At 23.5% G+C, this 16,357-nt stretch overlaps 1 protein-coding gene across 13 annotated transcripts in view; it reads left to right on the plus strand.

Annotated features, from left to right (window-relative positions):
• LOC145266477 (steroid receptor RNA activator 1-like) overlaps positions 1-16,357 on the plus strand; it is a 779,488-nt gene that overhangs the window by 575,711 nt on the left and 187,420 nt on the right. The window lies entirely within an intron of this gene.

Here is a 16,357-nt window from a genome sequence, read left to right on the forward strand (position 1 = left end):
CAATGAAAGGAATATGCTGTTGTCATAGCCCTAGTCATAACACAATTTGAGAGGAAACTGAAAAAGGAACTTGAAAAGGAAATATGTTTTTTTTTTTTGTTTTTTTTTTAAGGGTGGAGGGTACCCTAATCATACAGATACAGCAATAAATAGTCATTTTTAAAATGCAAAAATGAAAAATTATGTTTTGCCTTACTCTTTATTATCGAATTGAGAAGTTTTGAACAAATCGAAAACGTTTTTATTTTTCTGTGTTTGAAACATCTGAAGATTGTGAGATATGGAAGAAAAAGTAAAGTTTTATACACCATTTAATGATTTGTGACTTCACATGGTGCGACATTGAAATTTCAAAGGTTCCAGAAATTTTCAGCTTTTTATTTTATATGAATGAAACTGGAATTTTATACAAACTTTTATCAATTCATCAATAAATGGAAAAATGTATTTGTTTATAATATTTGCAAAGTAATCATAGTCAAATGTAGTTTCTGTTGAAAATGTTAAAAGAATTGACATGCTAGAATTAAATATTGATTTGTCAGATTCAAAGTTATCGCTATAAAATGTTATTTATTAGATGTATTAAAATATAAACAAATTATACTTTCATTTAATATGATAGAAAACTTGTAGCGGTACGCTAGAGACATTAAAATAAATAACATTTCAGTTACGGCTGCATTCGCCATATATTAAAATAAATGAATAACATTTCAGTTGCCATATACACCCACACAAATTCTGTGGAGATAAAAAATAAAACTTTGTCTTTTCGTGCGGACATAAAACAGAGAATATCATGTGACAGAGGGTGTCCATTTTCCATCGAATCAGCGCTCAAAGAAAAAAAACATTTCTCAAATCTTTTTTTAACAGTTTCGCTGGAACCATCCAAGTAATATAAAAGACACTGCGTGAAAATTAAACCAGTCCAGTCAGTTCCAGATGCAGTTTTACCGGTAAAACTGTCTCATGGGATGTAAAAACACTAACATGACTTGAACACGTCATGCACCTTAATTCTTATGAAAATTTACTTCTTATGAAAATTTAATGCCTTATGTTTTTTTAAGGAACATTACTTTCTCAGTCAAAAAGACTGTCTCATTTAATTCCAGAATCAAAAACAAACTTTACCATTACTTTTCTCGTGTGAAGAAGACAGAGCACACAAACATATAAAAGATGTTTCCTTCAATAAATTTATATATTAAATGTTGAAACCGGTCATAATTACTGACACCTTTTATTTTATTTTTTGTTAAGGGTTAGGAGATATTTATCTATGCTTACACCACGACTGTGATCTCAGGCATCAGTGAATATCGACCAATGCCTTACACTGGTGACCCTGCCATTAAGCATCTACCAGATCTTACACTGGTGACCCAACATAAGTTAGCTGAACATATAACTTTTGCAACCTACAGACCGGTGACGCCTGACTTTGGACACATGCACCTTTTGCTCCTACTGATTTGTCCATTCCGAGGGTGCACCTCTAAAAACATGGTCCCTCACAATGGTGATTCCAGCATCAGTTAATTAGCTCAGCACACAGACTGATTATCCACAATGGAGAGTGAAACTCTATCATCGACCACAGCCATAAAACTGGATAGTTCGACCATATCTTTTGGTTTATCAACTTAAAGAAAAAAGAAACGACCAGATGCTAAAAGAAAGAAAAGAAACCAATTAGTAACCTCCTTAGCCGCAGCATTTGAAGACATACTAAAAATAGGATTCCATGGAACGTCATATAGGAAGCTGTGAAGCTTACCTCAATCGATCTTCCTGTAATTAAATATCTTCCTTTAGAAAGGACGAGCAACAGAAAGCTTCACAGAAAAATCGATTTCAACATCATGATCAGGAGAATCCAATTGAGTAGAGGAAATAAAATATGATTCACAAATAAAAGTGAGAAAAAGATTAAGTAAAAATGGTTGATAAAGGTCATTAACAGGAAAGCGTAGGAAAAGTGACAATTTCGGACAAGTCATGGGACAGAAAAGTTAAGACAAGATCTGTGTGATTCGGAGTCATTCAGAACAATGAGCACTGGAGTCACCGAAAACAAAAATGAAGCTTGACAGATGCAATATTGATGCATTATAACTTCAATTTATGAAGTTATTTCCTTTGAATTATTCTGGTTAACATTAGAAGAATGTGCTCTGTTTGGAGACTAAGAAAACTTATTCCATGCATATGTGGAAATTCAGAACAAGACTTTTTTCAGAAACAGATGTTGCCTGACTGGTTGGCCATTTTTGCATGGCTTTTACTTACCCTTATGGTGCATCTGTCAAGCACCTCTTCTTTCAGAATAGCCAAAGTAATATTTACCCATACATTGCTCATGCAGCTTCTCTATCTCTGACATCAGAGATAGAGAAGCTGTTTGAGGTAAAACATCTGTTATGCAAACCAAACCAAGCAGAAGTTTATGGCTGCTATAAAAGAACAGTTCAGATGATGCAGTACTCATCAATGTACCAGAAATGGAACATAACGCTCTTGACAGAGGTTCTCTTCTCCATGAACTGAAGTGGTTAGAAGAAAAGACATATTGTTCAATCACTGACGATTATGCATCTTTCACAGTAAAGCATTATGGTAAGGCTACGATAATATTTTATGGTTACATTGGAGGACCAAACAATAAAGAGACACTGCCAAAATCAAACAAGTAACAAAGTGAACATTACTGATGGAAGGACATTTGTCAGAAAAAAAGATTTCTCTTTGAATGTGGAAAATAAACAATCTCTTATCAATCTCATTTCACAATGCATGGACAGAGGTTGCCACATGATACAGTCAAAGGAGAATACAGATTGTTAAGGCAGCAGTGTTAATGTCATTCAACAAAAGTACTAGTGTCATTGGTGAAGATCTATTTAGTGGTGTTACTTCATCACACATCAACCAGTAAGGATAACAAGCTTTATTTCTACTTGGATAAAGGCAGTTCTGCAACAGTATACAACATTAAGGTTTTGAAGAAGTTTTTTTTTTTTTTTTTACACAGTGATCACCACTTATCAAGGCCCGGAAGCTACTCAGGGATAAGGGTTATTGCAAGTACATTACGTTAGTGTGGAGATTTGATGAAGTGTTTACTTAAGGAGGCGGTTGATTAGGAATTTGTTAACATTGGACTTGAAGACATCCAAGTTGTAGTCCGGTGGGAAGCAGGCAGACGGAACAGAGTTCCACAGGCGTGCAGTTCTAAGAAAGAAGCTTTGTTCATGAAATCCGCGTTTTGATTTAGGCACAGATATAGAGTGGGGGAAATTTTTCACAGTGGATTCAGCTAGACGGGTGTTTTTCGTGAAAGATTGGTGAGGGGGGACCAGAGATTGGAGCTCAGACGAGCACCTGCCATGGAAATAACGATAAAACAAGGATAGGCTCGCAACGTCTCTTCTGTGGGAGAGAGGTTGCAGGGTAGAGAAAAGGGCATCCCCCACTAAGCCACGAAGTCTATTTTGTACTCTGTCAAGGCAGGATAGGCTGTTTTTAGCAGCTCCTGCCCAGATATGGCAACAGTATTCCATCCTTGGACGTACTTGGCTTTTATATAGATAGAGAATTGCATCAGTAGTGAGATATCTTCTGGAGCGGTAGAAGGATCCCACCATCTTTCCAGCGACCTTGGCAACAGACTTGATGTACGTGTTCCATTTCAGATCAGGAGTAAAGGTCAAACCCAGAAGCTTGTCAAAACACGGGGCCTCACCCAGACGAGAGCCATCCATCACAATTGATGCCAGATGGGGATCAGAGCGTTGATGATGTAAGGATAGGAGTTTGGTTTTGGATGCATTAAAGGTAACTAGCCACATCTTCCCCCACTGAACCACGCGCTCAAGATCAGAGGAGAGAGAATCAGAGAGAACTTTGTCATTTACAGCCTTTGATGTGTTGCCGTAGATGGTCGTGTCATCAGCATAGATGTCAACGAATGATTTAAGTATGTGTTTAGGGAGGTCATTGATGTAGATCAGGAAGAGAGTTGGGCCCAGGATTGACCCCTGAGGGACTCCAGCATTTATATTGCAGGCCTCCGATTTTTGTCCATCTACCACTACTCTTATGAGCCTATCGGAGAGAAATGATTTAATGATTGAGAAAACATTTCCAGTTGCTTGGACACAGTGTCTGCAGTAGTTTTCTGTTCCTGCATGCATTCATGAGATGTGATATCACTTCCGCAGTTTTTGGAATTGGAAAAAAAATCCACTACACAAAGTTTTGAAGGGAGACACTGTCTTAAAAAGCTGTGCTAAAATGTTTTCCACACCTAAGAAAAAAGCTTAACTGAGATTGAAGACACTGGGTGTAAAGCGATGGTGGTCTTGTTTGGTGGCAAATCTGGAGAAAATCTGTCTGCAAGGAGGTAGTCTAGTTTCTGCCAAAAAGTTGATTCCAAAAAAGCTTTGTTATACCTGAACGACTGCCACCAACCTCCTCTGCAATGAAGTATCATGCCCTTCAGAATTATCTTCAAGTGATGCTTTGGATGGACAATAGTGAGGCCATGGACATTACTGAATGGAGATAGGAATTTCAGAACAACACTCTAGTTACAGTGATGATGGATACTTCACCTGTGCCAGAAATTCACTACAACTGTTCTGGTGGTTGTAGTACACCTCGGTGTACTTGCAAAAGACATGGATTTATTTGTTCACGGGTATGCAGACCATGTCAAGAAGGGCATTGCAACAATGAGTGAGGAAGCAGTGTCCAATGAGGAAAATATTATTCAGTGATGAGATATGTCTTAAAATGCATAAAATGTATTTTATGATCTTTAGAAATGTATATGTATGTCATCACCTTATTGATGATGTCATCACCTTATTGATGATGTCATCACCTTATTGATGATGTCATCACCTTATTGATGATGTCATCACCTTATTGATGATGTCATCACCTTGCCTGTCCATGTAGTTAGAACAAGTTTTATACAACGTTTTATACTATCAAAATATATAGAATAAAAATGCAAAGTCATCTGTAAGCATTAATTGCAGCTTTGACATGTGGAAATATTGGGGAGGTTTTGTGCAAAGACTGTCACCGTTTTATGACATCATAGTTAGGACCTTTATGGGGATCGGATTTTGGTAAATTTTTAGTATGTTGTTCCCTTCATATAATTGTAATAAAATGAATTATAAAACGCTTTCTTGGATTTTGTTTTTGACTTGAGTTAAAGGTAAAGCATGCACATAAAAAAGACAAAAACAAAAAAAATGTTATGAACAAAAATTATAAAACAAAATGTTATGAACAAAAATTATAAAACAAAAAATGTTATGAACAAAAATTATAAAACAAAAAATATGTTATGAACAAAAATTATAAAACAAAATGTTATGAACAAAAATTATAAAACAAAAAATGTTATGAACAAAAATTATAAAAAAAAAAATGTTATGAACAAAAATTATAAAACAAAAAATATGTTATGAACAAAAATTATAAAAAAAAATGTTATGAACAAAAATTATGAAACAAAAAATGTTATGAACAAAAATTATAAAACAAAAAATGTTATGAACAAAAATTATAAAACAAAAAATGTTATGAACAAAAATTATAAAACAAAAATATGTTATGAACAAAAATTATTAAAAAAAAATGTTATGAACAAAAATTATAAAAAAAAAAATGTTATGAACAAAAATTATAAAACAAAAATATGTTATGAACAAAAATTATAAAACAAAAATATGTTATGAACAAAAATTATAAAACAAAAAATATGTTATGAACAGATATTATAAAACAAAAATATGTTATGAACAAAAATTATAAAAAAAAATGTTATGAACAAAAATTATAAAACAAAAATGTTATGAACCAAAAATTATAAAACAAACAATGTTATGAACAGAAATTATAAAACAAAAAATATGTTATGAACAAAAATTATAAAACAAAAAATACGTTATGAACAAAAATTATGAAAAAAAATATGTTATGAACAAAAATTATAAAACAAATAATGTTATGAACAAAAATTATAAAACAAATAATGTTATGAAAAAAAATTATAAAACAAAAATATATTATAAACAAAAATTATCAAAAAAAAATGTTATGAACAAAAATTATAAACGAAAATGTTATGAACAAAAATTATAAAACAACAAATATGTTATGAACAAAAATTATAAAACAAAAAATATGTTATGAACAAAAATTATAAAACAAAAAATGTTATGAACAAAAAATTATAAAAATAAAAATGTTATGAACAAAAATCATGAAACAAAAAATAAGTTTATAAACGAAAAATAGAAAACAAAAAATATGTTATGAACAAAAATTATAAAACAAAAAATATCTTATGAACAAAAATTATAAAAAAAAATATGTTATGAACAAAAAATCAAACAAAATGTTATGAATAAAAATTATAAAACAAAACATATGTTATGAACAAAAAATTATACAAAAAAAATGTTATGAACAAAAATATGTTATGAACAACAATTATAAAAAAAAAAATGTTATGAACAAAAATTATAACACAAAAAATGTTATGAAAAAACTTATAAAACAAAAATTTTATGAACAAAAATGATAAACCAAAAAATGTTATGAACAAAAATTGTAAAACAAAAAATGTTATGAACAAAAATTATAAAACAAAAAATGTTATGAACAAAAATTATAAAACAAAAAATGTTATGAACAAAAATTATAAAACAAAAAATGTTGTGATCAAAAAATTATAAAACAAAAAATATGTTATGAACAGAAATTATAAAACAATAAATGTTATGAACAAAAAATTATAAAACCAAAAATGGTATGAACAAAAAATTATCTAACAAAAAATGGTATGAACAAGAAATAGAAAACAAAAATATGTTATGAACAAAAACTAGAAAACAAAAAATATGTTGTGTACAAAAAATTATAAAACAAAAAATGTTATGAACAAAAATTATAAAATTAAAAATAATGTGAACAAAAATTATAAAACAAAAATATGTTATGAACAAAAATTATAAAAAAAAAATGTTATGAACAAAAATTATAAAACAAAAAATGTTATGAACAAAAATTATAAAACAAAAATATGTTATGAACAAAAATTATAAAACAAAAATATGTTATGAACAAAAATTATAAAACAAAAAATATGTTATGAACAAAAATTATAAAAAAAAAATATGTTATGAACAAAAATTATAAAACAAAAAATATGTTATGAACAGAAATTATAAAACAAAAATATGTTATGAACAAAAATTATAACAAAAATGTTATGAACAAAAATTATAAAACAAAAAATGTTATGAACAAAAATTATAAACGAAAATTACTAGAACTAGAAAACAAAAATATGTTATGAACAAAAAATAGAAAACAAAAAATATGTTTAGAACAAAAAATTATAAAACAAAAAATGTTATGAACAAAAATTATAAAACCAAAATAATGTAAACAAAAATTATAAAACAAAAAATGTTATGAACAAAAATTATAAAACAAAAAATATGTTTTGAACAAAAATTATAACACAAAAAATAAGTTTATTAACAAAAAATATAAAACAAAAAATATTTTATGAACAAACATTATAAAACAAAAAATATGTTATGAACAAAAATTATTAAACAAAAAATGTTATGAACAAACATGATAAAACAAAAAATGTTATGAACAAAAATTATAAAACAAAAAATTTTATGAACAAAAATTATAAAACAAAAAATTTTATGAACAAAAATTATAAAACAAAAAATGTTATGAAAAAAAATTATAAAACAAAAAATGTTATGAACAAAAATTATAAAACAAAATGTTATGAACAAAAATGATAAAACACAAAATCTTATGAACAAAATTATAAAACAAAAAATGTTATGAAAAAAAATTATAAAACAAAAAATGTTATGAACACAAATTATAAAACCAAAAATCTTATGAACAAACATTATGAAACAAAAAATGTTATGAACAAAAATGATAAAGCAAAAAATGTTATGAACAAAAATTATAAAACAAAAAATGTTATGAACAAAAATTATAATAAAAAATATGTTATGAACAAAAATTATAAAACACAAAATGTTTTGAACAAAAATTATAAAAAAAAAAAATATGTTCTGAACAAAAAATTATAAAAAAAATATGTTATGGACAAAAATTATAAAACAAAAAATTTGAACAAAAATTATAAAACAAAAAATGTTATGAACAAAAATTATAAAACAAAAAATGTTATGAACAAAAATTATAAAACAAAAAATGTTGTGAACAAAAAATTATAAAACAAAAAATGTTATGAACAAAAAATAGAAAACAAAAAATATGTTATGAACAAAAAATAGAAAACAAAAAATATGTTGTGAACAAAAAATTATAAAACAAATAATGTTATGAATAAACATAATGTGAACAAAAATGTTAAAAAAAAATATGTTATGAACAAAAATGTTAAAAAAAAATATGTTATGAACAAAAATTATACAAAAAAAAATGTTATTAACAAAAATTATAAAACAAAGAATATGTTATGAACAGAAATTATACAGCAAAAAATAAGTTTATGAACAAAAAATTTAAAACAAAAAATATGTTATGAACAAAAATTATAAAACAAAAAATGTTTTAACAAACATGATAAAAATTATGTTATGAACAAAAATTATGAAACAAAATGTTATGAACAAAAATGATAAAACAAAAAATGTTATGAACAAAAATTATAAAACAAAAAATATGTTATGAACAAAAATTATGAAACAAAAAATGTTATGAACAAAAATTATAAAACAAAAAATGTTATGAACAAAAATTATAAAACCAAAAATGTTATGAACAAAAATTATAAAACAAAATGTTATGAACGAAAATTATAACACAAAAAATGTTATGAACAAAAATTATAAAACAAACAATGTTATGAACAAATATTATAAAACAAAAAAGTTATGAACAAAAAATAGAAAACAAAAAATGTTATGAACAAAAAATAGAAAACAAAAAATATGTTGTAAACAAAAAATTATGAAACAAAAAATGTTATGAACAAAAATTATAAAACAAAAAATAAATGGAACAAAAATGATAAAACAAAAAATATGTTATGAACAAGTATTATAAAACAAAAAATGTTATGAACAAGAATTATAAAACAAAAAATATGTTATGAACAAAATAATAAAAAAATGTTCTGAACAAAAAATTATAGAACAAAAAATATGTTATGAACAAAAATTATAAAACAAAAAATATGTTATGAACAAAAATTATAAAACAAAAAATAAGTTTATGAACAAAAAATATAAAACAAAAAATATTTTATGAACAAACATTATAAAACAAAAAATGTTATGAACAAAAATTATTAAACAAACAATGTTATGAACAGACATGATAAAACAAAAAATGTTATGAACAAACCTTATAAAACAAAATATGTTATGAACAAAAATTAAAAAACAAAAAATGTTATGGACAAAAATGATAAAACAAAAAATATTATGAACAAAAATTATAAAACAAAATGTTATGAAGAAAAATTATAAAACAAAAAATGTTATGAACAAAACTTATAAAACAAAAAATATTATGAACAAAAATTATAAACCAAAAAATGTTATGAACATAAATTGTAAAACAAAAATGTTATGAACAAAAATTATAAAACAAAAAATGTTATGAACAAAAATTATAAAACAAAATGTTATGAACAAAAATTATAAAACAAAGAATATGTTATGAACAAAAAGTATACAGCAAAAAATAAGTTTCTGAACAAAAAATTTAAAACAAAAATTATTTTATGAACAAACATTAGAAAGCAAAAAATATGTTATGAACAAAAATTATAAAACAAAAAATGTTATGAACAAAAATAAAAACAAAAAATTTTATGAACAAAAATTATAAAACAAAAAACGTTATGAACAAAAATTATAAAACGAAAAATTTTATGAACAAAAAATTATAAAACAAAAAATCTTATGAACAAAAAATATAAAACAAAAAATATGTTATGAACAAAAATTATAAAACAAAAAATATGTTATGAACAAAAATTATAAAACAAAAAATGTTTTAACAAACATGATAAAAATTATGTTATGAACAAAAATTATGAAACAAAATGTTATGAACAAAAATGATAAAACAAAAAATGTTATGAACAAAAATTATAAAACAAAAAATATGTTATGAACAAAAATTATGAAACAAAAAATGTTATGAACAAAAATTATAAAACAAAAAATGTTATGAACAAAAATTATAAAACCAAAAATGTTATGAACAAAAATTATAAAACAAAATGTTATGAACGAAAATTATAACACAAAAAATGTTATGAACAAAAATTATAAAACAAACAATGTTATGAACAAATATTATAAAACAAAAAAGTTATGAACAAAAAATAGAAAACAAAAAATGTTATGAACAAAAAATAGAAAACAAAAAATATGTTGTAAACAAAAAATTATGAAACAAAAAATGTTATGAACAAAAATTATAAAACAAAAAATAAATGGAACAAAAATGATAAAACAAAAAATATGTTATGAACAAGTATTATAAAACAAAAAATGTTATGAACAAGAATTATAAAACAAAAAATATGTTATGAACAAAATAATAAAAAAATGTTCTGAACAAAAAATTATAGAACAAAAAATATGTTATGAACAAAAATTATAAAACAAAAAATATGTTATGAACAAAAATTATAAAACAAAAAATAAGTTTATGAACAAAAAATATAAAACAAAAAATATTTTATGAACAAACATTATAAAACAAAAAATGTTATGAACAAAAATTATTAAACAAACAATGTTATGAACAGACATGATAAAACAAAAAATGTTATGAACAAACCTTATAAAACAAAATATGTTATGAACAAAAATTAAAAAACAAAAAATGTTATGGACAAAAATGATAAAACAAAAAATATTATGAACAAAAATTATAAAACAAAATGTTATGAAGAAAAATTATAAAACAAAAAATGTTATGAACAAAACTTATAAAACAAAAAATATTATGAACAAAAATTATAAACCAAAAAATGTTATGAACATAAATTGTAAAACAAAAATGTTATGAACAAAAATTATAAAACAAAAAATGTTATGAACAAAAATTATAAAACAAAATGTTATGAACAAAAATTATAAAACAAAGAATATGTTATGAACAAAAAGTATACAGCAAAAAATAAGTTTCTGAACAAAAAATTTAAAACAAAAATTATTTTATGAACAAACATTAGAAAGCAAAAAATATGTTATGAACAAAAATTATAAAACAAAAAATGTTATGAACAAAAATAAAAACAAAAAATTTTATGAACAAAAATTATAAAACAAAAAACGTTATGAACAAAAATTATAAAACGAAAAATTTTATGAACAAAAAATTATAAAACAAAAAATCTTATGAACAAAAAATATAAAACAAAAAATATGTTATGAACAAAAATTATAAAACAAAAAATATGTTGTGAACAAAAAATTATAAAACAAAAAATTTTATGAACAAAAATTTTAAAACCAAAAATATTATGAACAAAATTATAAAACAAAAAATATGTTATGAACTAGAATTATAAAACAAAAAATGTTATGAACAAAATTATATAAAAAAATGTTATGAACAAACAATTATAAAACAAAAAATGTTATGAACAAAAATTATGAAACAAAAAATATGTTATGAACGAAAAATTATAAAAAAAATGTTATGAACATAAAATATAAAACAAAAAATGTTATGAACAAAAATTATAAAACAAAAAATGTTATGAACAAAAACTATAAAACAAAAAATGTTATGAACAAAAACTATAAAACAAAAAATGTTATGAACAAAAACTATAAAACAAAAAATGTTATGAACAAAAATTATAAAACAAAAAATGTTATGAAAAAAAATATAAAACAAAAAATGTTATGAACAAAAATTGTAAAACAAAAAATATGTAATGAACAAAAATTATAAAACACAAAAAATTATGTTATGAACAAAAAATTATAAAACAATAAAAATATGTTATGAACAAAAAAATTATAAATCAAAAAAATATGTTATGAACAAAAAGGTATAAAACAATAAAAATATGTTATGAACAAAAAATTATAAATCAAAAAAATATGTTATGAACAAAAAGGTATAAAACAATAAAAATATGTTATGAACAAAAAATTATAAAACAATAAAAATATGTTATGAACAAAAAATTATAAAACAGTAAAAATATGTTATGAACAAAAAATTATAAAACAATAAAAATATGTTATGAACAAAAAATTATAAAACAATAAAAAATATGTTATGAACAAAAAATTATAAAACAATAAAAATATGTTATGAACAAAAAATTATAAAACAATAAAAATATGTTATGAACAAAAAATTATAAAACAATAAAAATATGTTATGAACAAAAAATTATAAAACAATAAAAATATGTTATGAACAAAAAATTATAAAACAATAAAAATATGTTATGAACAAAAAATTATAAAACAATAAAAATATGTTATGAACAAAAAATTATAAAACAATAAAAATATGTTATGAACAAAAAATTATAAAACAATAAAAATATGTTATGAACAAAAAATTATAAAACAAACAAAAATGGTATTACGTTTACTGTCTTACATTATTGCTGATATCATTCTGCTTGTGAAGTGTTGTTTGTGGGGAGGTGTGGATGAGCCGTAGTAATCACGCAGGTCATCATTGGAGTTATCATAGTCATCGACATCAGGTGCGTCAATCAGGGCTTCTTGCTCAGTAACGTCCACCTGTGGTGAGGTGGAACCTTAATATCTTTCAGCTTCTTCAACTCCAGTTTAAAAGGTGTTGGGTTTTTGTAGGGTAAAGTGTGTTGTTGCAAGTTTGACATAAACATGAGCTTGTATGTTGACTTGATGCCAAAGCCATATTTGTAGGTGTTCAGCATAAACAAACATTTTGCCATTTTTGAAGTTGGCCCCAGTTGTTGTTTTCTTGGTGATATGAGTCTGAAACACAGCAACATCTACAAACCTATCACTCTGCATGTTAACCACTGTGAACAATTTTGTATGACAGGTCTTCATAAGGTCAGCATAGTTAGGTTGGGAATAAACCTCAAACATCTCTTACTGATATGCTATCTTGCCTTTTTTTATATATATATATATATATATATATATATATATATATATTGCCTTTATATCTTGCCTTTATATATATATATTGCCTTTATATCTTGCCTTTATATATATATATTGCCTTTATATCTTGCCTTTATATATATATATTGCCTTTATATATATATATATTGCCTTTATATCTTGCCTTTATATATATATTGCCTTTATATCTTACCTTCATATATATATATATATATATATATATATATATATATATATATATATAAATATATATATATATATATATATAAATATATTAAGCAATGTGATTTATGATTTAAAAGTTTTAAAAAATTTTTAAATTTAAAAATCAAAATTTAATTAAATTAAAAATCAGTTTCATAAGAAGGAACAACAACAAAGTCAATTATCTGTACGATCGTTTCGGAAATCAGTGCTTTTTATTTGTGGTATACATGAAGTCACGTAGAACAATTATACATAGTTTTTTTGGTAAGCACGGTCTCCTCATCAGCAAATTTAGGAGGATTTCTATTGAATTGAAAAGACACCAAAAATAAACCTAGCATTAACAGTAAGGCAGATGAATCTTTTGGTTTTTATTTTTTGAAATCAGGAACTGTATTTAAAGTAGTCATTTAGATGTTTGCTATAGCTTTTTATTTTATTGAATGATGAATTTTAAAAAGGGCGACGCTCGTGCAGTAAATTGTTTCCGTTAGCGTATTTTGATTTACAGACGCTACAGTTGATATCTATAGAGAGAGAGTATTTTTTTTTTATATATATATATATTGCCTTTATATCTTGCCTTTTTATATATATATATATATATATATATATATATATTGCCTTAATATCTTGCCTTTATATGTATATATTGCCTTTATATATATATATATATATATATTGCCTTTAAATCTTGCCTTTATATATATATTGCCCTTATATCTTGCCTTTATATATATATTGCCTTAATATCTTGCCTTTATATATATATTGCCTTAATATCTTGCCTTTATATATATATTGCCTTAATATCTTGCCTTTATATATATATTGCCTTAATATCTTGCCTTTATATATATATATATATATAGTCTTTATATCTTGCCTTAATATATATATATATTGCCTTTATATATATCCTTGATATATATCATGCCTTTATATATATATATATTGCCTTTATATCTTGCCTTTATATATATATTGCCTTTATATCTTGCCTTTATATATATATCTATTGCCTTTATATCTTGCTTTTATACGTATATATTGCCTTTATATCTTGCCTTTATATGTATATATTGCCTTTATATCTTGCCTTTATATATATACATTGCCTTTATATATATTGCCTTAATATCTTGCCTTTATATATATATATATATATATATATATAGCCTTTATATCTTGCCTTTATATATATATATTGCCTTTATATCTTGCCTTTATATATATATTGCCTTTATATCTTGCCTTTATTTATATATTAATATATATATATATATTGCCTTTATATCTTGCCTTTATATATATATATTGCCTTTATACCTTGCCTTTATATATATATATAGCATTTATATATATATATATATATTGCATTTATATATATATATATTGCCTTTATATCTTTCCTTTATATATATATATATATATATATATTTATGTTGCCTTAATATATATATATTTATGTTGCCTTAATATATATATATATATATATTGCCTTTATAGCTTGCCTTTATATATATATATATACATATATATTGCCTTTACATCTTGCCTTTATATATATATATATATATATATATATATATATATAGCCTTTGTAGCTTGTCTTTATATATATATTGCCTTTATATATCTTTTATATCTTGCCTTTTTATATATATATATTGCTTTATATCTTTATATTGCCTTTATATCTTGCCTTTATGTATATATATTGCATTTACATCTTGCCTTTATATATATATTGCCTTTATATCTTGCCTTTATATATATATATATAGCCTTTGTAGCTTGCCTTTATATATATATTGCCTTTATATATATATTTATTGCCTTTATATCTTGCCTTTTTATATATATATATATTGCTTTATATCTTTATATTGCCTTTATATCTTGCCTTTATGTGTATATAATGCATTTACATCTTGCCTTTATATATATTGCCTTTATATCTTGCCTTTATATATATATATTGCCTTTATATATATATACATATATATATATATATTGCCTTTATATCTTGCCTTTATATATATAGATATATATTATATATATAGATTGCCTTTATATCTTGCCTTTATATATATATATTTCCTTTATATCTTGCGTTTATATATATATATATATATATATATATATATATATATATATATATATATATTGCCTTTATATATATATATATTGCCTTATATCTTGCCTGTATATATATATTGCCTTTATAACTTGCCTTAATATATATATTGCCTTTATATATATATATATATATATATATACATATATATATATTGCCTTTATAGCTTGCCTTTATATATATATATATTGCCTTTATAGCTTGCCTTTATATATATATTGCCTTTATATCTTGCCTTTATATCTTGCCTTTATATATATATATATATTGCCTTTATATCTCGCCTTTATATATGTATATTGCCTTTATATATATATATATATATATATATATATATATATATATTGCCTGTATAGCTTGCCTTTATATATATATATTGCCTTTATATCTTGCCTTTATATATATATATATATTGCCTTAATATATATATATTGCCTTTATATCTTGCCTTTATATATATATATTTCCTTTATATCTTGCCTTTATATATATATATTGCCTTTATATATATATATATATATATATATATGCATATATATATATATATATATATATATATACATATATATATATTGCCTTTATATCTTTCCTTTATATATATATTGGCTGTATATCTTGCCTTTATATATATATATTGACTTTATATATATATATATTGCCTTTATATCTTGCTTTATATATATATATATATTGCCTTTATATCTTGCCTTTATATATATATATATATATATATATATATATATATATATCTCTTGCCTTTATATATATATATATTGCCTGTATATCTTGCTTTTACATA

Source organism: Euprymna scolopes, chromosome 41, assembly GCF_053919585.1.
Source record: "Euprymna scolopes isolate OS-2025 chromosome 41, ASM5391958v1, whole genome shotgun sequence".
NCBI lineage: Eukaryota > Metazoa > Mollusca > Cephalopoda > Sepiida > Sepiolidae > Euprymna > Euprymna scolopes.